Source organism: Lolium rigidum, chromosome 6, assembly GCF_022539505.1.
Source record: "Lolium rigidum isolate FL_2022 chromosome 6, APGP_CSIRO_Lrig_0.1, whole genome shotgun sequence".
NCBI classification, from domain to species: Eukaryota; Viridiplantae; Streptophyta; class Magnoliopsida; order Poales; family Poaceae; genus Lolium; species Lolium rigidum.
Genome location: NC_061513.1, coordinates 172,526,421 through 172,547,349, shown reverse-complemented (window position 1 = coordinate 172,547,349; position 20,929 = coordinate 172,526,421).

The following is a 20,929-nucleotide window of genomic DNA, read 5'->3' as shown; positions in this document are numbered from 1 at the left end:
TACGACGCAATTGTAGAAATCCTGCGGGTACCTTCTCCGGAAAAACATCGCTAAATTCCTGCAAAACATTAGAAACACCAAGAGAAATAGGGGTCATGTCGTTAGAAACCAAAACCTCACCCTTGTACATGAGCACAAGAGGCATGGTTGTAGGATCCTCACTAAATTCTCTCATATCTTCTTTGGTGGCTAATATAACTAAGGAATTGACTCTCTCACTTTTTGTTATGTCACTCATGGCATTACAATTCTCTCGCCTATCTATGGGTGCATCCTCCAAGTTTACTTCAATTTTCTGACGAGATTCATTGACAATTTGTTGTGGTGATATAGGCTGCAAGTTAACTTTCTTTCCCTTGAACTCCAAGTGATATGTATTGGCGCGGCCATTGTGTTGCACAGAACGATCATAGAGCCATGGCCGGCCCAACAAAAGATGACACACCGTCATAGGAACCACCTCAAACTCAATGGAGTCTTTATATGGTCTTATCTGAAAATCAACACACACCATGTGGTTTACCTTCATCTCACCATTGTCGCTCAACCACTGAATATAATATGGATGTGGGTGCGGTAGATACTTCAACTTCAGCTTGGCACATAACTCCTTGCTTGCTAGATTGCGACAACTCCCGCAATCAATAATGACCCTTCAAGCTTTATTGGGACCAACTAGTGCCTTCATTTGGAACAAATTGCAGCGCTGAGTAGATGCACTTGGTTGCACATTAAGAGCATGTTGTGACACAAAAATAGTTTGTGCTTTAGAAGGATAAGCATCAACACTGTCGCTGTCATAATCATCATCTTCTGGAGCATCCGGATCAGCATCATCTCCAGTCTCATACTCATTGTCCTCATTAAGAATCATCACTTTGCGGTTAGGACAATCCTTCTTGAAGTGACCCTTGCCATCACATGTATGACAAGCCATATCGCGGTTGCGCACCGTAGACATGCTAGAACCACTTCCACTTGTTGTAGGTGCGGGCTTCTTTGTGTTGGACATAGTGTAGACTGGCTTGCTAGAAGAAGTAGAAACATCCGCGGGGTGCGAAGATGACGTTGTAGAGGGGACGCCCTAGGCGTGTAGCACCCAGCACCGGTAGCCCGGCCCTTAATTTGCGCCTCTTCAGCCAACCGTGGCTCAGCTTCTCTTGCATGATGTAGTAGCTCATTCATTGTATTGTAATGGTGATCACGAACAATACCCTTAATGGTAAATTTCAGACCATGAAGAAAATGCTGCATCATCATCTCAGGAGATTCACGGACACGGGCACGCTGCATAATCATCTCCATGTAATAAGCATCAACCGTCATAACACATTGTCTCAATAGGGTCAACTTATCATAAACTGATCGCAAATAATTAGTGTGAACAAAACGAGCTCGCATCACCTCCTTCATGGTGCGCCATGTGATAATAGGCAGCTCTCCATCTTCTTCCCGAGCACAAGTAATTCCATCCCACCAACGCAATGCATAACCATCAAATTCCGAGGAAGCAAGCTTGATCTTCCTATCTTCAGTATACTCATGTAGTCGCCACATTTTCTCAATCTTCAACTCCCGTGCGAGATATTCTTCAACATCAAAACTTCCTTCAAATCGGGGTATTGAGAATTTTGGCTTACCCAAACCATCGTCTTGCGGTTGTTGAGGAACACGTTGGGCTCCGACGGGGACAAAATCACGACCACGAAGACCATGTCCAACGCCACGCCCACCACCACACCCATTGGCAGCAGGTGCAGCCTCAAAATCGCCATGTACACTGTCCTCATCTTCTTGTTGCGGCTGTTGTTGTTGTTGCACCAAATTAACAAGAGCTTGGTTCAAAGCTTGAAGATTTCATTGGATGTCCGTCACTTGTGTTTGGATAGTGTTGACTGTCGCTATAGTAGCCTCAAGCTTGGTGGTGATGGTCTGAAGATCCTCATTAATACCATCTCCCATATGATGAAACTCAAGTCGTAAGTGATCATGAAGAGCTTCATACTCCTTCCAAGAAACAAGATCAGCATCATCCTTTTTCTGCTTAACAACATCAGCATCACTAGAAGACATGATTAGTAGGTTAGTGCACTAAATCAAAAATCTGTGGTGGTAGTCTCCCAACTCACTCAAAAACTGATAAGAAAGGTAAATCTTACCGCTCCAAACTGAATTAATATTGCTTACCAACTTGGATTGACAAACTAGTGCACGGATGTAGCGAAGCGAATATCAAGGGTATAAAAACAGTCACACGACAAAGCAGGATATATGTGGAGATGTAGGTAGGCTACCTATATGCACAAAAATCAAGTCCTAGCGCTGACCATATAAAAACACCCAAAGAAACTCACACAAGGCGATAAATGTGGCAATGCAGCTATATGGATGAAGAATGTTGCAATGCACTCAAGAGACACTAGCAAAGCTCAACGCAACAGGCACAAGATTACTCAACTACAGGTGTAGAAAAGTAAAATAGGCATTCACTTGATCTTACTAGCAATACACTTCTTATATTCACTCTTTTTTTATTACACGCAACACTGTGGCTCTTTTTGTTTCTTTTCTTTTTTATGACTCTAATCCTTGTAACACGGCCAACAGAAATTGCAAAGCACCAAAAACCTAATGAGCAGCCTATCGAGCGGTAAAACTAGTCTTTTTTAGAAAAGTTCCTAGTCACTTATATCGAAAGGCTGTGTCTACGGTTCAGGGATGAAGCAACTATAAGCTATGTGGACTCGGAATAGCAAAAAGTATGAAAAACTAGCCATGGCAGAAAACTGTGCTACGACAGAATAACTGACCAAAACTGTGCCACGGCAGAACCACTGCAGACTCACGGCAGAGAAAATCCTGGCGCGGCAGAGAAAATACCCAAAATCGTGCCGCGGCAGAGCTCACGGCAGAACTTCCTGTCACGGCAAAGAAAACAGCAGAAATTGTGCCACGGCAGACTCTAGATTGGGTCAAAAACTAACACAATCAGCAACTAAAACTTAAAATTGATGCAATCTTAGGCTATGCAAACCCTAACCCTAATATTTTTTGGTTTTTCTGTAGGACACAACTCACAACTCAACTATGGGGTGGATTTGTCGATGCTTACCGAGGAAACGCTGGAATCGGATACCAAGATGATAAGGGGTTGCCCGATCTTTTCAGTAAGTGAGGTGGATGGTAATGAACATGCGATGAACATAGTGGAGATACACGATGATAAGTGGATGATAACTTGTATGACGCTGACGAGTCTCTCGATAGATCCCTGTCGCCAATGCAACGGCTCTCAATCTTGCACGATATTCGCAACTCCACAAACTTGAGCACGTAGCCGCCGACCACGAAGCGGTAAATTGTAATATTCTAATTCCCAATGGAACAACAGATCACACAAACTTTCAGTAGCACAAACGCCGGATCACAATGAATTGGTGCAAATAAAACTCCAGATCGAAGCAAATTGGAAAGTATGATTCAGTAGTTTTGCTAGGCAAACAACTATGAACTAGGGTTTATCTTAATCATGGTCTAAACCTAATTCGGGGGCGTCCCTAGGTCTTATATGGGCGTCCAGGACAACCAGGGGTCGAAATAGTTCGATACAAACCGACCTGAAATAGGTTCGGCCAAAACTGGGTCGAAATCGGGCAAGGCCGGCAGTGCCGGGGTGGCAAGGCCGACAGTGCCGGAGTGTCTAAGCTGGTAGTGTCGGGGTGCACCTGGCGGCAGTGCCGCTAGCAGTAGGTCGGTAGTGCCGCCCTGCATAGGCCGGCAGTGCCGGTGATGATCCTCTCCTCCACGCATGCCTCCCTCTCCTCCCTCGCGCGTCTGTGGATTGTCTTCACGTCCAGCACCATGTCCATCTGCTTCTCTCCTCCTCGTGCGTCGCTTACTCCATCTTCATACCTGATCATACATAAGTGAAAATACTTAGGTAGTATAAAGTTCTCATCGATCAAAGTATTATTCAGGAGTGAATTCACCTGTTGCTTAAGTATCTTCGCACGAGCCCTTTTAATGGGTCCAATCCTAACTTCATTGGACATGAGCTTCACATCAACATCTTGTTCATCTTGCAATGACGGAGGTAGTAGTTCGGTAGGGATGTCCTCATCAGTTCCTAACGCCTAAGCCACCAATTTTCTTCTCAATGCAAATATCTGCCTTGCCCAGAGGCATAAGATTTTGGTTGTCGGCTCATCTTTAACACATGTCCACTAAAATTTGCCTATGATAGCCGTGAGCTTTGTGGGAACCTTTTAGAGAAAATAATATTAGACATGGAATATGCCGGTATCGAAGGAGAAACACATTAAATTAGAGTGAGCCTAGCAACATTTGAGATCCTCTAAGCTTTTTAAGCACAATTAGGATTTAGACTTATCATAACAAAGCTATATTCCTTTGCTGGTAAAACGAGAGGGTGTCCAAGATGTATGGTGGTGCTATCTAAATCTAGAACCTGGTAAATCTGTTTCACATTTTTTTATCTGCAAAGATACTTTTTTCTAAATAAAATGATAGATTTAATTCAACCGGGGACATGACGGGAATCATGACAAAACTACGCTATAAATATGAAAAATAGTATGAACCTACTATACATTATCCTTACCACATACCAACAAGTCGTTGGCAAACATTAAAGAATGGATATAAGAGCAGTTAGGTCCAAGAGAGATACCTTAGAGCATCTCCAGCCGTGTCCCCCAGAGGTTTTTGGGGCGTGCCGGACATTTTTCGTTTCCAGCCGCGCGCCCCAAAGCCTCCTTCCGTCCAGCGTGGCTCAATATGGTGTCCGGTGCCACGAGCCCGTCTCCGGTCCACAGGGGACGCTCCGGGTATGCCGGACAGAGCGAGAAGCGAGGCGGGCTCCCACCCGTCGGCGACCACATCCAAAACGGTTGGTTCCCGCCTTTTATTTCTCGTCGCGCATCCCCTCCCGCGTTTCCCACCCTTCCGCCGCCGCTCGATTTGTTGGCCTTCTCGACGGCAAATCTCTCTTGAGTCAGGCACCGTCGTGGCGGCTAGCTCCCTCGCCGGTCTTTTCGCGGCCGCCGATTCGCCAATGCGTCCCAGAACGCACCGGCAAATCCGCCCCACCTCCACGCACAGAAGGTTTTCGACGCCATTTCAGGTAGGCACGATAGATCGATGTTCGTTGCCTCCTCTGCCACGGCTGAATTTTAACAATTTATTTTCCTTCAAACATGGATAGCGATGACGAGATGATTGTCCGACTGTTGGAGGAAGAGCAAGCCTTTGATGACGACATTCGGGAGCATTTGTCGATCATCGCGTCCCTCTGGAACATGCTTGACACGAGGCGAAGAAGCGGAAGAGCCCGCACCGTGGAGGTTCAAAGATGGGAAGAAAGAAGTCGAAGCCCCGCAAAGGATGGAGGGGCATACCATGCTGCACAATGACTACTTCGCAGATGACGCAACACAGATCGGCAATTTTTAGCACCTTTATGGGATGAGCAAGGGTTTGTTCATGAATATCCTCCACGACGTTCAAGAGTTCGACCCGTACTTCAAGCTAAACCACGACGCTGTAGGCATTTCCGGGTTCTCGTCGATTCAGAAGTGCACTGCCGCCATGAGGATGCTTGCATACGAAGCACCTGTCGATACACAGGACGGCTACCTTCGCATGAGTGAGTCTACTTCCATTGAGTGCATGTACAAGTTTTGCCGAGCTGTGGTGGGAAAGTTTGGAAACTACTACTTGAGAGGGCCAACTGAAGAAGAGACTGCAAGGATCATGGCACAAAATGCTACGAGAGGATTCACTGGGATGCTTGGAAGCATCGATTGCATGCACTGATCATGGAAGAACTGTCCCTTTGCTTGGAAAGGTATATACAAGGGCATCATGGATATTGCAGTGTGGTGCTTGAAGATGTGGCAGATTATGACTCCTGAATTTGGCACTTTTTCTTTGGCATGGCGGGATCATACAATGACATCAACGTGTTGCAGCGGTCTCCGGTGTTCAACAAACTAGTGGAATGTCATGATCCACCATGCAACTATGAGATCAATGGCCAACAATATACCAAAGGCTATTATCTAGCCGATGATATATATCCAAAATGGGCGAATTTTGTCAAAACAATCCCGGCTCCATCAGGTCAGAAGAATTGCCACTTTGCTTCGCGATAGGAGGCTTGCAGGAAGGATGGCGAGCGGGTATTTGATGTGCTTCAAGCTTAATTTGCTATTGTCTGGTACCCTGATCTAACCTGGTCTCACAACCAAATGTGGGAGGTGAGCAGCCTTGTGTGATCATACACAACATGATCATCGAGTAACATGGGGAATCAGATCAAGAAACATGTTGGTCCCTATGAGTGTCAGGACTCTCTTGCGGAGGTTGATCATGAGGTGCCTACAGATTTTGTTGATTTTCTCGCCATGCACGCAGAGATCCGTGACAGCAATGTTCACGAGCAACTTCAAAATAATCTCATTGAGCATATGTGGTGGGTCAAAGGATTATCAGCAAATGCCGCCGCGCCTTGATCTAGCCCCACTTATTATATTATTTGTTTAGTTGTTTTATTTTCCATTGTATTTTAATTTGAAAACAGTTTTAGCGAACATATTTATTTGTATGCTATGTTTAATAAATGGTTGTGTTTACAAATATTGTAATAAAAAAATTAAGACCGCATATGAGGGACGCGGCTGAAAAAAACGCGTTCCACAAACGCTTAATCCGATGCTGTTTGGAAGATGACACGGCTGAAGATGCTCTTAGAGGTGCTTAGCTTGTAGGCTTCTAGCACATCTTGCAAGGCCAGCGAGAGTTCGTGATCAGCAAGAGGAGACACTCGATCATCTACTCCATGGCTGCGTTTTCACTCGTACCTTCTTGGTGCCGTGTGCTCATGTTGGACGGGCGAGCTGGATGCCAAGCTAGTTGATTGGTGGTGTATCAAGCATGTAAAGTTTTTTTTTTTAACCTGGGGACCATGCCCGTGATCCAAAATACCATGAAGACAGATTATTCCTGGCCTCTATGTGATTTTGTGTATGAGTGTGTTGTTACAGTATTTTCAGCCAAATTGTGGGACAACTTTTTTTAATAATATGATTTTTAAATCAAATTTATAAACAATACGTGATTTTAGAAAATACCGAATCTAGGACTCAGGTTGGTGCACCAGTAGCCGATCGGCCTACCAGCGGCCGACCAACTCATCGTTGTTTACCTGGTCGGCAACTCGCCGCCAATCGAGTCCTAGATTCAGAAATTTCTAAAATTACGTATCTATTATATACTAAAAGCAAAATAAGGGTGTTTTTCGAGGCACCAGGTTAATCCACATATGCTAAAATATTATGATCCACTGATTTTAATATTAACGTCTGAGATTAAAAGACAATAACTGTTACGCACAACAATATATATGTACAGCTTTAAGCTATGGCACATAGACACGTTCTCTTAGAATAGGCATGGGACGTGTCAGTTGTATTTCCCCAAAAAAAGAACTATCGCTTTGCTTTCCTTATCCCTTTCTTTGCTGGCCCGCAAGATATATATCACGTTCCAACATCCAATATTTCCTTCCTTTGGTGGTTATTCCTTTTTTCCCCTTTCGTGATGGAGCAGTCCGTTTAGTTCAAAAAAAAGAGGAGATAGAGCCCATCTCCCCTACGCATTCCCATTGCTTTTCAAGGAGCTTTATAATTTATTGTTGGTAGCAAAACAAAAAAAAACCATTGTCCGTGTAGTTTAAGGAAACACACGTCCACCTTTATAGAGGCCTAAAGTTTATTGTGAAACTAGATCTTAGTATTACACGTGAAGGGCATGACTTTAAATGTATTATATGGGCATATAAAATAGGGATTTCTATTTTCGTGCCCTCCGGTCCTTAGTTGTACTCAGTTTTCCCCAGCTCCTTAGTTTTTCCTCAGTTTTCCCCAAGCCCTTGTTTGAAACCCGCAGAAGCAGCTCAGACGGCAGGATTCCCGTTTAGTTGACCGTTCTGTCACGTGTGGGGCCGCGTCTTGTGGGGCCGAGTCGTGTGGGCCCGCGTCGCGTGGGGCTGGTAGAAAGGGACCGCGTGGGACAGGACGAGAAGCGTTTGGTTGCACGTGAGCAGGAGCTGGGTTCTGTCTCTCTCGGCCCCAAATTGGCATCCCTATTAAGTGCACCTTTTTCCCCTCTTTCTCTCCGTCCTTTTCACCAAATTAGTATAAAATCTAGAGAAGCTTGCATTTCTGACTTTCTTCAATTATTTGTGCCTTTTGGCCCTCGTTGTTTGCCCAATATGGCAGCAAATCTAGTACTCCCTCCGGTTCATATGTATGTAGTTAAATCTAGAAGCAAATCTCCAGGATAATGTACGATAAATTCACAGTCATAGTAAATCAAGAAAACTAAGTACGGCCAACAAAATATAGTAGACTAGGGATAGATAATCCCTAGATAATATGGATAGATAATAGGCTGCATACACAGCAGCCAACATAGTAACAGGTTCTTCACAAGCACCATCATACTAACATAACAACAAGGGATCCCTAGCTAACAACAAAGGGATCCCAACAACAAACTAGGAGGCAGCAGCAGCAGCAGAGACACGTCCAGGACTCCGCCTACCCCATCTGGCTCTCCCTCCACTTGTTGCTCTTGCTCCCCTTGGGAGCCTTGGGCTTGAGCGGAGGCATGCGCCCGGCGGAGATCTCCACCCGCTGCAAGCTGCGGAGGTGCATGCGGAGCGCCCTGTGCTTGGCGCGGAAGGAGTGGACGTTCACCGTCGTGCCGACCTTGGGGAAGGTGTTGCTGATGTTCTCAGCATGCGTGACGAGGCAGTTGAAGTCCGTGGCGCCGAGTCTCCCGGTGCGAAGGGGCACCTGTACACCTCCTTGGCGAAGTAGGAGATGTATCGGCCGACCTGCAGCCTCCGCAGCACCTGGCGAGTCTTGACGTCCTCCTGCTCTTCGTCGCTGCCGACGTCGCTGCCATACATCTGATCCATATCAAACAGAAACTAGTGAATGAGTTGCAACGATGACTAACGTACATGATAACAAAGTTAAGAAAAACAGAGTCAGCCTCAGTTAGAGTGGACATGATTATATATCTACGGGGAAGGGGTAAGCGAACTAAAGCTCATGCACAACAGATTTGTACACAGCAATGGTTCGCTGAACCCTCCCCGTAAAAATTTGTGCCCAACCATTCATCATAGGCAAAGAAACAGATTCTAGATCTGAACTAGATCTGAACTTGAACACATTCGAGATTATTTGCAAAATTAAACGGTTGATATCTTTTGATTAGTGCATAAAATAACTGATTGAGATCCCATGATTACTTGCATAAATTAACTGATTGAGATCCAATATTACTTGCATAAATTAACCAACAGCCGAACCCCAAATCAAGAAGTGATCAAAACAAAATGGAATAAAATCGGCGCAAATATTAGCCCAATACTGATCCATCTACAGATCCATCTACACCAGCAAAAATAGGGTTCAAAAAGGAATGGGGAACAAAAAAGGAAGCAAACCGTAGTTACCTCGTTCCATGGGTCCTCCAGGGAGGTGTCGTAGGGGTTCGGGGCGGGACGTACGGCACGGGGTCGTAGGGGTCCCATCCCGCCGGGATCTGACTGCCACCGGCGGCAGCAGCCTCCGATGCACCGGCGGCGGCGGCGGCGTCGTCCGTCGAGGGGACGGGGCCGAAGATGGAGGCGTCGCGCTTCGAGCCAACCTCGACGATGGGATTGGCATTCTCCTTGTCCATCTCTCCGGCGGAGGAAGAGGAAGAGGAAGAGGGAGAGGGAGAGGGTTTTTGCTTTGGAGAAGATGATGGGACGTGGGAGAGAGTTGGCGATGCGTGAGCGAGTGAGAGTGACAGAGACAGTGGGAGGAGGCGTCTATAAAGGCGAGGGGTGGTTAATGCGACCCGCGTCCTACGCGTGCACAGGTGCACGTCTGCACGTCTTGGACTTCTGCAACGCGACACGCGTCCACGATTGCACGTCTCGACTTCTCCACCGCGACCCGCGTCTACGCGTCAACAATTGCACGTGTCCTCGAGTCTAACCCCGGAAATTTAGATATACTCAGGTATACCCTCGAGTCTTATACTAGCATTTTTTGTGTGCTCAATTTTCCCCTCGAGTGCTAATATCGGCTAGTGCAATATACTCAGTTTTACCCTCAAGTGGCTGGTCAACGAGAGAGTCAACAAATGGGATTAACTAGTTAAATGAGTCATTTAATGTGCAAAAAAATCCTAAAAAGAGTGGCACTTACTCATGGAGTCTTTACCACAAATTGACACTTCTCAAATCATAGATAAATCATAGATAAATCAAGTTTTACCACAAATTGCCACTTCTCAAATCACCTAGTAGCTATGAAGGTGCATGGTTTTCCACAATAAGCCCTTCCCAAAACAGCTTCCCCCAAATCATACTTTGTCTAAATGAGGCCACAATTCTCACACTCGATGTATATTGGTATTGCAAATAGTTTGAGGTAGGCCAAGATGGGTTTCATTGTACAAAACACGCATTTTCCATTTTTTAAATCTCATATTTGAATCCCTTAGTCTATTTACTACTCAGGTGCCCTTGGTTTCTTGATAGTACTCAGTTTTGCCCTCTCTCTTCACAAATTCTCGCAGACGTGCATCATCGCTCTGATTGGTCTAGCCCATGTCACGCGGATCGTGCCCACCGACCGTTGATCGTATGATATAGGGAACGGGCAGGATAACCCCTCTCTCTCTCTCTGTTGGCGGTTAATTAGCTTGCTGAAGGGCGGTTTTCTGTATTATTTTTCACGCGCTAAAAATTATAAACTGTTTTAGGCGTTATTTTTCACGCAAAAAATGATAAACCATCACCGATTTGTTGTTACCATTACTTTTCACGCAAAAAAAATGATAAACCATCACCGATTTGTTGTTGCCATTACTTTTCACGCAAAAAATTGATAAACCATCAACAATTTGTTGTAGCCATTACTTTTCACGCAAAAAAAATGATAAACCATCACCGATTTGTTGTTGCCATTACTTTTCACGCAAAAAATGATAAACCATCAACAATTTGTTGTAGCCATTACTTTTACGCAAAAAATGATAAACCATCAACAATTTGTTGTTGCCATTACTTTTCACGCAAAAAATATGATAAACCATCACCGATTTGTTGTTGCCATTACTTTTCACGCAAAAAATGATAAACCATCAACAATTTGTTGTAGCCATTACTTTTCACGCAAAAAATGATAAACCATCAACAATTTGTTGTAGCCATTACTTTTCACGCAAAAAAATGATAAACCATCAACAATTTGTTGTAGCCATTACTTTTCACGCAGAAAAAACCTAATTTGTTACAAAAGCTGGTTTCGAGTGAGACCTAACCAAGTTTGGCATACATGATGGCATACCTATAACAACAAGGAATATCTAAAAGGGAAAGTTTCAGAAAATTTAGGGTGAAAATGATGCCATACATGATGCTGTTTTTCGAGGTTTTGACCTGAAAATCAATTGGGTATTGTAAAGGGAAATAAAAAGTTCGAAAAATGTAAAAACGAAACAATCTATCTATCTATGTATAGAAGATCAGTTGTATGAAATTTGAGGTTATTTAGAGAAGGTAGAAAAAATCACCTTGTTAGAAAAGCTGGTTTCAGCGAGACGAAACGGCATGCGCTTAAGCAAAGTGATTTTTTCGAACATCTCCAAATGACCCCAAATTTTCCATACATGATGCCATACGTGTAACAACAAGGAACCCTATCTAAAAAGTGTCAAAAAAGTTTGCCCAACCGTATAGCTTTATCAAAAAGAACCTCACCATGGCGCTAGTATAATTTTGGGATAGTTACAAACTTTCGTTACCTAACCTTCAACATGAAACTTCTTTCAAATTCATTTTGGCCTACAAGAAACAAATCCCAACTTGATTCGAGCACCACAGCCTCCAAACGATGCCGATGCCGATATCGGCATGGTCAGAACGGCTATGCTCGCCGCCACTGCTAGGTCAACGTCGGGATGCACCCTCAATCCCGTCCCCTCATTCGATCACTGACACACCAGAGATACCGCCGAGGCCAATGCCGAACGTACATGCTGATGCCAATGCCGATCATGCATGCACGCCGCTGTGGGCACGGCCACGCCGACCCGCTATGCTCGGACGCCACAGACCGCCGCGAGGTCTTTCCCTTCGCCACCACACTCTCCTAGCACCCACCTATACACGCCAGAAAGGAGAGACACTAGTTTTCTCTACATTGCTCGCGTTCGTGTCCGACACGGTCAGTCAAAGTTTTGAGGTGGTCGTCGACCATTTCTTCTCTTCTTTGCATGGTTAAACGCGTCTAGTTCATATCTATCTAATGCGTCTGGTCTCGCCTCATGCAGTTCTTTGTGGACGTCGATCTCATCTCGGCACCCCGCATGCCACCTCCTCCGTGCCATCGCTGTAGAGCTCCGTTTAAAAATCTAATCCTACCCGTGTATTGCCCCTTGTATCAGCGTCATGGCCCCACTTGTCATTTGATATACCGAAGCCCCACTCGTTCGCGTTTTGGTCAGGGATACAGCGATGCTTACGGTCAAACAAAGATGGATGGTCGGACGTGTCTTTGCAGGCTCTACGTGGCCCCACTAGTCAGAAGATAACGGTCAACCGTCGGGCAACCGGCCGTTACATCACGTGTGATGGTTTCAGACAAACGCTTGGGTAAAACTGAGGAAAAACTAAGGAGCTGGGGAAAACTGAGCACAACTAAGGACCCGAGGGCACGAAAATAGAAATCCCTATAAAATAAAAATAATATCTCACTACTATTTATATTTAGAGGACTTTGAAAGTGTACAATCTTAACCCTTATAACTGTTCCTGCAAATATTATTTGTTTTGTATGATAGACTCTTCATACTATACACATGCATGCGCTCGTAAATATGTACATACACTTATCCATATGTTTTTTCTTTTCTTTTTCCCTTTGTTGATGGACCGACCATTTGCGGTGATTTTAATCTTAACGTCTCAGATAAATAGATAAAAAGTGGTACATACGACTACTACAACCTACGCAGGCATCCCCACCCAGAGCCGGGCGCCATCGCCCACACACTGCCTCTGACAAACACGAACTGGTAGAAGCCAGCAGAGGAGCGCCGAGGGTGCAGAACAAGGAGCAAGCTTTGCCGAAGCCAGCGGAACGAAGGACCGCCGAGGCACCGCCACTCCGCCACACCAACTGCAGGGAACCAAACAGAGTGAGCTCCAAGGCGGCGTCTTCAAGAAGAACACGACGCAAGAGCGCCGCTACCGACCGATCCGAAGACCTTAGGTTTTCACCCGGAGCATGTAGACAAGCCGGGAGCAGCCACATCGACGCCTTCAGGAAGGGGACGACGTCCATGGACGCCGCCGTCGTGGCCCAGGAGGGCAAGGATTTCCCCTCGGCATGTGCTCCCTACCAGCTACACAGGGTACTGACCGTCGCCGGAACGACAAACAAACCGCCGTCACACCGTGCAGCTCGCCAGAGCCACGCCGCCCACGCGACCATGGACACCGGCCAGCACTAGAGCCTCTGGCTCGCTCGGCAACTAGGAAGACTCCCACCATCCAGGGCCGCCGTCCCGGTTTCCAAACTCCGCAGGCCATCGGACTGAAGGAGAAACCAAAGCACAACCACCGTGAAAACCAACGCCCAACGGCCAGAAGGCGCTCGAGCAAACGGACCACCACGAAGCCACCAGAACCCGTCGGGTGAGAACCATCCCTCGAACTGCGACAGAATACCATCTAGGGTCGCCAGATCTGGAGGGGAGGAGACGAATCGCAAGCCAGGGCCACAGGCCCTGCCCCAACCCGAAGTCGCGGCGGCCGGAGGCCCCTGTCCACCGGCCACACATCCTCATCCACCGACCAGCGACATGCAGCCCCCAGCTGCGAACGAAGCCAGATCGGGAGGTGGAGGGCGATGGGCTTGCAAGGGCCTGGGCCCAGCCTTGGCCCAGGGGATCGAGGCGACCGGAGACCCCTGTCCGCGGCCACGCTGCTCGAACACACGTGTGTGAGAAAATGGTATACACCTGCTTCGACACGTGAATAGGAGACCGATCAATTCATCGTTTTTTTAAGCCTACCGATCCGATCAACCAAATCAAGTTATGAATCAGGTTCTATATATGGAATCAAAAACCTTTTGTAGGTATCTTAAAGACAAGATAACGGTCATATCACCTTCTGTCCGTTTATAAAACATATCTTAGCTTTGTCTAAATTTAAAAAATTAGATAAATCTAAGACACGTTTTCTGAGACAGAGTGAGTACATCCTACCTATTTGGACATCATTGTTAATTTTCTCTATATATTTACGTTGAGCTACTAATTATTGCATTCCATCCATGCACATACGGACACATATTTTAAACGAAAACAAATTAACTTTCATTTCTAGCAGTTGCTACATGCATGCTCTAACAAAATATAATTGTAACACATGTATATGTAAGTGAGTTGTAGATTTACAAATTAATAAGCATAACTCATTTTGCAACAAAGGATCCATAGTGATTTTCACCAACTAGATATCACATCGACCAAGGCCATAACAAGATTTTTATTTGGTAAACATGCAGTAAAATTAACTTATTAAAATTAATTCTAACTAGGGTTTTCAGAAATAAAATATATGCATGATTAATTTAAACTTTATAACCATGGTACGAACCTGACATTTCTAGCGCGTTGGCGTGGCATGATCTAGGAAGCTCCTTTAAAACTGTACGACGGTGCTTTTTCTAGAAAAAAAGAAGTTGTTGGATCCCACATAAAAATACCCTGGCAACTAACCGTTGCCCCACGCCACGGGGCAAGCACGGGCACGTTCGGCCCTCAGAATATCTCAAACTTTAATACCGTCATCGTCATCTTACTAAGAGCTAGATAGACATACGGATGTGCCGATTTCTGAAATGACATGTATTTTTGCATTTAGTTCGGTAAGTAAAAGGAAAAAATATTTAAACTTAAATAATCTCAAGGTAACATACATAACATTTTATACACACAAACATGATGCCCTCGCATTGCGAGGGCCAACTTGCTAGTTATTTATAAAATTGATGAAACTTAGGATATTTTTTCCCGCTGATGCTCTGCCGCCAGTCCCCCACTACACCCCTCATTTGTCAACACCCGGGTTTTTAAGTCCAGATGCCTATTATGCCATACATCGCAATCTCAGTAAGATTGTTTTTGCGAGACATAATAAGTTCATATCATAGCACATCATTCATTACAACACCATAATAATCTTACAACAAAAAGGATCACATGATCCAGTCTCATTACAACACTTGATCTACTGATGAATTACATAACACAATAGCGGGAATACGTAGTAGAGGTCCATCTGTTCCACATGCAACTGTTGACGTCAGGAGTAGTCCTAGTTGTCGTAGACGTCCTGCTGTCCTTCATCCTGGTATTGGGGCTCATCTTCATAGTCTGGCCATTTAAATAGTCAGGGACACAGCCATGAGTACTTTAAAGTACTCGCAAACTAAAACTAATGTAAGCACTATCAAATATAGTAAGGGGATGCTAAGCTCTAGGTTCATTTGCATAAAGCCAGTTTTATTTCATAAGCACTTTATTAATAAAAGACTCTTTGATTGTCTAACTAACTCAAGTGGGAACATTAGTGTCATTCCCACAACTCTGTTGTGATTCAAAGTCAAAGTCACCTTTCAAACTCAAGTCACAAGTCACCATTCATATTTTGGAAAAATTCTGATGACGGAACAGTATGGCCTTTCCAACTATCCATGACCACGGACGCGGCTATTCAAATAGGTTTACACTCTGCAGAGGTCGTACACTTGTGCCACAATAATTGCAATAGTCCGTCAGGGGTAACTGGCCCAGATTTATCGCACTCGGTGCGCGAACTACCAATCATAACCTTTCATTTACATACCCTAGTATCGGCACCTCTCCCCATGAGCTTGGCCTCCCGGTGATAGCAAACCGCCAACCCGGGAACTGCACAGGGATTGGGTAGGACATTCACCTCATTGCACGTCATTTCACTTTCATCGGAGGCAGCCTCGGCATAACCCCTATGACGCTTGTTCAGAGGGAACCCATACTAAAATACATAAGTTTCCAGTTAAGCCTTACCCAGATTCAGGTATTGTGGGGGTACTTGAAATTGGAATGGTATCGCATCCGAATCCAACCATCAGTTTTGTAAAATTCACCATTTCATTCAAGTCACCTTCACCTTCAAAATCTTTCCATAGAATGACTCATCATTCCAAGGTTTTCAAAATCAAAAGTTTCACATGTTCCCAGCTAGAGTAGTCAACTTTAATTTTAGCACTAGCAACTAGTCATCAGGGGTGCTAACTAGCTTGTAGCTCTCTAGGCTAACTTTGATGTTCTTGCACTACTCCTTATCTAGACTCAAGTTACTATAAAAGTAAGACTTGGAAATTCAAGTAAAGCTTTGAGAGATAAAAACTGGGACTTGTAAAGTAAAACTCAAAGTAGTATGGTATTGGTGCCTTGCTCAAATAGAGCTTTCACTTGGGTAACTTGCAAGAGTATAGCTTGCCTTGATTGGTACAGTTGTCAAAGTGTTCTTCTTCTTCCTCGTAGAATACCTCCTCCTCCTGGTAGTCTCCGGTACTAGCGTCTATAAACGAATACGAGGATACAATCACCAAACAATACTTGAGTAGACTAATTAGCCTTAATGGCTCACACAAGATGATCTAGCATCATCCTAAGCATTACTCACACAACACTAGGGTTTTCTACTTTAGTGTTTGGAAAACAAACTCCTCTTATTGAAATAGGGATTAGGGTTTCTATTTATTTCCTTTGGAGAAATAATTTTCTCTCATTGAATCTTGTTCAGATTTAATCTCCTCAAATAACAAGTTATGAACACATGTTGACCAAGGTCAACACTTCACACTTATCATTTGAGAAACATGATTTAAATGAGGTACTATACCTCATGCAATTTAAATCCTAATTTGATTTAAGATCCTCAAGTAAGCAATGATGAGATCATGCAACTAAGGTCATCACTTTACTTCACATTACTTGGGAAGATGATTTAAATGAGATGCTACTTCTCATAGATTTGAAATTCCAAATTTGAAATGATTTAAATGAGCTAGAAATGACTACATAGTCATTGTTTGGATCTAGCTCATGATCATATGAAGCAACCATGTCATTTTTTTGCATAAACAATTAGACAATGTGAAATGTGATTTATGAGAGTTGGAATCAACTCAAAATCACTTATGGTTGATTTTTAAGAATTATTTGAAATTTGAAAAGTCCTTGCCTTGTCATTTTTGCTACTTTAATTCTACAACATAACTTGTGTTGAATCCAGTGGGGTTGGAAAGAGAATATCTCCAGCTTTCTAAAGATATAAAGTTCACCAAAATTGTCTCAGTAGATTTGAAGTTATTAAATTTTGAAATTGGCATCAGTAAAGAATTTGACTAAAAAGATTTAATTCGATTTCAAATTACTGGGCTAGGCGGGAAACGAGGTTGGGCCAGGAGAGGGGAAAAAGTACTGGGCCGGCCCAGCTAGTGCGTATCGCACGCAGCGGGCCGCCTGACACTGGGTCCCGCCCGTCAGTTACACATAAACACCGAAGCGGTGCGAGTAGAGGGAGGCCGCACGATTAGAAATTGATCGGACGGTGCTGGTGCATCGTCGTCTCCGGTGAGAGGGGTTACGGCCACAGTGAGGGTTGGGGTCCGGCGAGCTCACCGGTGGCCGGCGGTCGTCGGCGAGGGTGCGTGGCGGCGTTGTCGAGGGTGGCGAAGCTCCTTGTGCAGATGGCGTCGCCTGAGGTGGCCTCAATCAACGGCGGCGTCTGCGGCGGCTTCACGGACTCCGACGAGCGATTGGCGAGATACGGTGGGCAATAGAAGAGGGGAGGTGGTCGAGGAGATCGAGTGAGAGGAGGGGAGCAAGGTTGTGTGAAGAATGGAGGCGGGGGAGGCTCCCTTTTATAGCGTCCAAGGGTGCTGCGGGGAGCGGGGCAGGTCATTGTCGACGACGAGTCTATAGCGTCTCAGTGACGTTGGCGAGGGTGCGGTCCTGTTCAAGGTGTCATGGTGATCACGATGCGCTTGACTGCAGGGGAAAAGGGGGACGGTGGCATCGGCAGCATGCTCGTGTACTGGCAGTACCCGGCGGACGACGTCGAGGAGAACGACGGTGACAGTGCTAGTGCGGGCAGGTGAGCATGTCTGGGAGCGTCCTAGTGGCGTGGTGAGGTTGCTGGTGAAGGGAGAGGGCGAGGAGAGGACGGATGCGACGGGGGCAGGAGGTGTCCTGGCGTGCCCAGAGACGTGCCAGTGCATGCTCTGGCGCGCCTGGTCGTGGTGACCACGTCGTGGCTAGGGCTTTGGCTAGCTCTCCTTGGCCAGGGATCATGTCTAGTGAGGTCAGGGTGATGATGTCGACTGGTTTGACAAGGTTAGAGAGGTAGGAGAGGACCAGGGGAAGGTGGTGTCATATTGGTGATCATGTGAATGGCATGGGTTGGCAATGGTCCTTGCAAGGCTATTCTTGGGTCAACTCCTGCAGAGTGGTGTTCATTGGAGTGTGGTGAGTCAACTTGACAAGGTGAGGGTGACCAGAGAGGGAGAAGGACAAGGGTTGGCATGGTGATGTCATTTGGAGTGGCATGGCATGGCATGGCATTGGTTCTTTGTGCATATTTTTCTTGTGTACAAAGGTGCTGCAAGCTTAAGTGGGGTGAGGTGAGTCTAGTAGACATGATGGGCAAGGTGAGAGGGGTCTAGGGTGCATTGGATCAAAGTTAACATGTGTATGTGACACATGCCAAGTCTTTGGCATGGTTTTGTGTGTGAGGATGATCATGCAAGGCTATGTGAGGTCATGGTGAGGGGTTGGAGGTACAAAGCACTATAGATGAGCACAAGATAGAAAAAAAGGGAGGTGGTACATAGTGGTTGGGAGTGGTTGTACCCTAATTTGATTCTATGTGCTCCACATATATGACAAGCAAAGGTCTCATGTGTGTTGAATTTTGACCAAATTTGTTCATAGATGTGTTCTAAATAATGTTTGGCATCTATTGGTGGTCTTGGTTTGAATTTTAGAGTTGGTTTGTGAAAATTCTAAAAGTGGAGGGAATCTAGAATCTGTTTCAAAGTTGCCACTTGGCATGCTTATTTTAAGAGTTTGACTTTGAACCAGCAAGGTTGACTTTGACCAAGTTGTTCACTTTCATAAGTACAATAGATCTATGCAAAAAGATTAGAAAGTTTAGTTTAGAAAAAGTTAACTAAAGGGGCTCAAAGTGGGTATGTTGTTAAAAATGTCACATTTGACCCCATGTAACTTGTTTTTGATTTTTCTTTTGATTTGATTTGGGGTTTCTTGATTCAAAAGTGATTCTTATTAGTTCAGTAACACTTCCAAACCATTGACACCATTCAAAATGGCCTAGGTCAAAGATTTGCAAAGATGGCCATAGGCCCATATGTGAGGGTTTTTGCAAATTCTCAATTCTTTTTCTTTCTTTCTCTTTGATCCAAAGGATCGTTGTTTTGGGTTCAAATGTTGTTGGTTGGATTGAGGGAGGGTTTCACCATTTGGGCAAAGTAAATACGGCATAGGCCATTATTGGATAAATAGCCATAAGCCCACATATGCCTCACCCTTTTACTTTATTTTCTTGATTTCTCCTTGGTTTTGAAAAGGGGTAGGGTTTAGGGTTTTGGCACACTGTCAAGGATTGTAAACACACAACAAGGCAATAACACAAAGATTAAGTATGAGCACTATGCACAGCACATGATGTAATAAAAGTTTTTGTTGGTTCTCATTTTTGGAAAAAGGAAATTCATTTTCTTCTTTGTTCGAAAATTTGGGATGTTACAAACCCTTCTCCCTTTAACAAATCTCGTCCCGAGATTTTAAGAAAAGTTAGGTTCCTAAGAGAGATTGAGCAATTGGATTAACAGGAAAACATACTTGGCATGGCCTGAGGGGCTTCCTGGGCTTTTGTTGCACTCATGTGGTAGAGACGGCCGTTGCGGTTGTTCTGGTTCCTTCGAGCTGCGAAGCGGCGCTGTTGCTTGGTAGGTGCAGCGGTATTGGGGGCAGTTTTGGCAAGTTTCTTGGGGCACTCATTGGAGTAATGCCCAACAGTTCCACATTCATAGCAGGTTACCGTTGACTTATCCTTTGGGGTGATGGGGATGGCATTGCTTCCAGTCCTCAGACCAGTATTGAGGTTGTTGTTGTTACCATTGTGGTTGTTGCTGTTGTTGGGGTTGTTGTGATTGTTGTTGTTATTTTTGTTGTGGTTGTTGCCTCCGGGCTTTGGGTGTCCTCCATTATTGTTGGAGTAGGTTGGGCGGTATGTCTGAGCGGGTGGCTTGTTGTGTCTTGGGGCAAATCCTCCAGTTGAATTGTTGCGGTACTTCTGGGCATTGCTGGGCCCATTCTGGTTCATCATCCTGCGCTTGCGGTTCTCGTTGGCTTGATGCAGCTTCCCTTCCATCTGTATGGCTGAGTCCACAAGGGCTTCCAAGTCAGCGAACGGAATGTTCACTGACACAGTTTGCATTTCATCATGCAATCCATTCAGAAATCTTTCCTTCCTCTTCTCGTTGGTGTCGGTCTCATCCGGGGCGTACCTTGACAGAGTGAGGAATCTGTCGCGATATTCCACCACGGACATCCTTCCTTGCTTGAGTTCTCGGAACTCGTCTCTCATCTTCTTGATCAGTCCTTAGGGTACATGATATTTATTGAACTTGAGTTCGAAATCCTCCCAAGTCATCATTTGTCCCGCATTCATTGCACGGGCACTTGTCCACCA